Below are 4,688 nucleotides of genomic sequence, written 5' to 3'. Positions count from 1 at the left end.
TTTTTTAACCTGAGCCCTCACCCACACCAGCGGCAGCCAGCCAGGCTGCCAGGCACCCCCTCGCCGCCCACTCCCACTTTGGCAGCAGCGTCTGCAGAAGGCACCTGACGCACCTGTCTGTCTGCACAGGGGCTGCCCCTACACCAGGGTGCGCCTTCAGGGTCAGGGCCCGTAGCTGTTTCCTTTGATTCCCAGATTTTTAATTCTATATTTTTCTCAGAGATTACGAAGTGTTTAAAATTTATACAAATAAACCAATAGTTTTATTTAGAATTTTGGCATTTGGTTTGATATTTACAGAAGCTTTCCCTACTCTCAATATTATTTAATTTTTTGCTCTTATTTTGTAGTGTTCTTTGTGGTTTTAGGGTTTTGAATTTTTTTTTTCAAAAAATTTGTGATTTATATTATCTGATATAGGGATATTTCTTGTTATCGTATTCTCAAATATTAGCCGCTGGTCCCAAGTTTAACAACTGCCACTAGTGTCATCACCATGATATGTAATCATCCTACCACTATTCATTATTCTACTATTAACATGCAATGTTAATGGACTGAGTAATGCTGAATCATACAGCTTCGTTAATTTACGTGCAAATATGATTCAGCTCTTTTCCTGGAAATCTCCCTCTTAATTATCATGCTGTTTCTTGTTTTGTTCCATTTTTAGAAAATAGCTTTTAATTGAACAAACAATACAGACTTATTGTAAGACAAATTAAGCACGCAGTAGGAAAAAAGGCAGGTAATAATTGCTATCAGAATTTTAGGTGCGACCCTTTCATCTCTGTTGGTTTTTGTTCTCGACATGCATTTTTCAAAATACTATCCATCTCGATTCATAATCTATTTTCAAATTCAATAATAGCAGATTTTTTTCTCTACCTACATCTAGATCGTCAAGCGTAATGACTGCACAATTTGACACCCCTCAGAAAATGCACTGTAGTTCACTCAACCAATGACTAGTTGTCTTATTTTCAGTCATTTTTCCAATGTTGTTTTGATAAACAATAACATGACATTCATATATCTAAGTCTTTGGGAAAAGATGTACTTGACGGCTAGAAGTTAAAGCATGGGTTTTCTGGGGAGTTCCAACCTTCTCCCCCTTCGTTCTAAATAACAGATCTCAACCAAAGTCCTATTCCTAAAGCATTGTTTTAAATCAAGGAACAGCTTAAATGAGGTGTTTTTAAGTGTGCTGCTTTGAAGATTTCAGGTACGTGTTTATTTAAGCCAAAGTAAACACCACCACGTAGGAGGCATCATTCCGCCCATCACTCAGGATCTGCCTTCCCTACATGCACTCTCCCCTCCCCCGGATTTAGAGCAACCGCGTGTTTGAGTAATATAGTTCCAAACTCACGGATGCACAGCCAAGTAGTTTATTTAACATCAGATGACTGTAAGTGGCAGAACCAAGGCTCGAACTACATCTTTATGAATATTTTCTTCCTACGACATTGGAATTGCTTATATAATTAAGTGGTTTGGTCACTACATTCATTGGAAAACCTCAAGTTAGGCAGAAGTCCAGAGGTTTAGTTAATTCAGAAGCTCATCCGGAGCCCAGATTATCCAGTTTTTCCTCACCATTCTCAGCAAAGGTGACTTTTGCCATAAACTTGTGCCCTTAGGCTCCCAAGATGATTGTAATGGCTACAAGCGTCATAGTCTTATACTGCAATGTCTAAGGGACCCCTTTCCCCACCAAAACAGCAGTTTCTCTTCCTCCTGCCACTTTTTAAGAATGAAAAAAAAAATTTCCCAGAATACTTTTCAGCAAATATCCCCTCAGGGACTGCAATACATGTTCAGTCCTAAACAATTATGGGTAAGGACAATGTTATTAAATTATACATACTTATCAAAATGTAGACCTTGAGGCATCAGAAACTGACCTCTGATACTGCCCAAAACTAGAAAAACAAATTTCTATTTTCAAGGATAAGGCAAGGGAGTGGCTCTGGTTGGGGACAAACCGTGTTTGTGACACAGATACCAAGATTGGAGATAAGAACGAGAGAGGGTGAGTCAGAAACTATTACAGACCATACATCCTTGGAAATTGGGAGAGTAGATTATTATTGAGAGAAATCGGAAAAGAACGGAGAGATGTCATTCTTAATGGAAAGATGATAGCTTTGGCTTGGCACAAGTTGGTCAAAGAGATGGGATTTTCAAAAAGAATTGCAGGCGCGTAGCTACAAGACTGTGAAGCTCACAGGAGCAGCCAGAGTACAGATCGAGTCTTAAAAACTTCTTTGTAGGTATGGCAGCCAATGTCGTGGAAGTAAGATCACTGAGAGTGACCCCAGAAAAGAGCAAAGACTGAGCATGAGGAATCACCCCTGATTAAGGGTACAAAGATACACATAAATGAAGAAGATACAAGTGGAAAAAGAAAAAAATTAATAAAGGCAATGACATTCCTTTGCAGACATAGGCTATTAGATTCCACATTGAATTATTAACATTCTCCATCTTCTTTCTTCTCTGTAAGCAAATATTTTAAAATCTGCAAGTGCCCCATGAAGAGGCTGTGCCATCAGCGACTTAGTCATTCTTCGGCGTTGGCTATTTACTTCAGTTTTTATTTTAAATGTGCTCCTCTAATCTAGTTTCAGCCTTCTATCTCAAAATCTAAGCCAAGAGTTATATAGTCTCAGAGCAAGAAAATAAAGATTCGTTTTTAGCAAGACAACTGGCTTGGAAACAATGTTTAATATGGAAAGAAAATGCTCTCTTTGTTATACTGCAAAATAAGCTTGCCTTACAAGACCATGTATATCCTCTCACTGAGCTCAGAGACAACACACAGGGCTTAGCTACAAGGGTGGATTTAGGAAGAAGAAGCAGGTGATGCAAAGAAAGTAGGAGGAAACCCCACCCTTGTCCTGAAGTGTGGTGGAAAGATAAGAAGGCAGTGAAAGGAGTAGTATTTGTTCAGATGGGCGTCTCACTGCTTCTTTGTGAGACCTAAACCCGGAGAGGTCCAGGTGTGTCATATTGATTGAAACAAAAATATTGAGGGCTCAGAAGGTGACCCTCCTCATTTGTCCCTGTATAAATATGAAGGAGACCAGCACAATTCATGGTTAATGCCTTGTGGTAAAAATGAGAGAGTTCTGTTTTGCTCTCCTAAGCTTTCCTTAATTCTGACTGGCCTGGACATTGTGTAGCTGAGTTAGGGTGACCTTACAACGTAAGCTGGAGAGGGGCTAAGATGGCAGGTTGCCTGGTGGAGAAAATGACATGGACCCTGGAATATCTATAACCTGAACCAGAGCTGAACAGCAATTGAGGTGGCCAAGGGAGATGATTATTAGGCTTTAATTAAAATGAGAAGAACTTGATTTCGGTATTATCAGCCAAAGATAGGGGCCATCAGAATGCCCACAGGTAATGTGGTAACTTATATCCAAAATGGTCACTCTCTTTAACCCCCCGTACATTCATAATGCCCCTCTGTAGTGAATAGTTTGTGATCCTTGAAACTGAATTTTCCTTTGGGAGTTGCTTGGCCAATGGAGCATGGTCAAAGTTATGCTGTGGGGTTTCTGAGGCTACTTTATTGAGCCTTGGAGCTTCCATGTTGGCCTCTTGGAACACCAGCCATGATATTACGAGAGGCCCAAAGCTCACGGAGAGACCATGTGTAGGCTTCTTGTCCGATAACCTCACCCGTGGCCTGAATCAGTGGTCAGCCGTGTGAATGGACATTTGGACATTTGTCCTCTTGGACAGTTAGCCCAGAGGAGTCTTTAGATGAGTCCCACACTAGAGCTGAAACCCTAAGAGATCTGAAGGTAAAACCACCCGGCTGAGTCCAATCCACCCACAGACTGGTGATAACTATCGACTTTTGTTTCAAGTCACTGGGTTTGGGGTCGGTTTGTAATACGGAAAACGCAGCCAGAGCCGATGAGGTCAGTCCAAACACACCCAGACAGACAGATGCCTGTGAAGCCACCTCAGAGTGGATCTGGGGAGTGGCATTTTGAACTGAGAAGAACAGATTCCACACTTGATCTTGGCCAAAAGGCCAAGAAGCGATGGGAATGGCATTTTGGTTGGAGGGCTCTTTCAGCATATAGGCAAGAGGTCATGTAGACCACTCTCTCAAATGCACTTCAGAGTAGAGCAAGAGTAGAAAAAGGGCATAAGAAAGACTGGACTATTTTTTCCAGTACTAGCCATTACCTCACTTTTAAAGGATTGTATTAGGCTAAATATTAAAACATATTTAATATACAAAGTGAAGTCTTATTAGATAGACTAAATAACCTGCAGGCAAATAGCAAAGGTACATTTTATACAGGTTGCACTGTAATTAAATTAAGTGGTGAACAGACCAGCACAGCCTGTTTTTGTCAATAAAGTTTTATTGGAACACAGCCATGTCCATTTGTTTCCCTGTTGTCTGTAACTATATTTGTGCGGCAACAGTTGCAGCAGCAGAAACTGCACGGCCTACAAAACCTAAGGTATTTGTCCTCTGACACTTTAAAGTAAAAGTGGACTGGACCCATACATACAGTAAAATTTGGAACCATGGCGATTACTTAGATGTGAAACTATATTTGCAATCATATTTTCAGGGAAAATTCCTAGAAATGGAATCGCTGAGCCGCACAGTTCGTACAACATTGCAGACATTCGAGTGTTTTGCTCCGGATTCA

General features: G+C 40.7%; 1 pseudogene; it reads right to left on the bottom strand.

Moving 5' to 3' along the window:
• Positions 1-3,930: 3,930 nt before the first annotated feature.
• On the bottom strand, positions 3,931-4,063 carry LOC114501038 (annotated as a pseudogene).
• Between the last annotated feature and the right edge of the window lie 625 nt (positions 4,064-4,688).

Source organism: Phyllostomus discolor, chromosome 6 (assembly GCF_004126475.2).
Source record: "Phyllostomus discolor isolate MPI-MPIP mPhyDis1 chromosome 6, mPhyDis1.pri.v3, whole genome shotgun sequence".
NCBI lineage: Eukaryota > Metazoa > Chordata > Mammalia > Chiroptera > Phyllostomidae > Phyllostomus > Phyllostomus discolor.
This window is presented reverse-complemented; position numbering and strand designations above follow the sequence as displayed.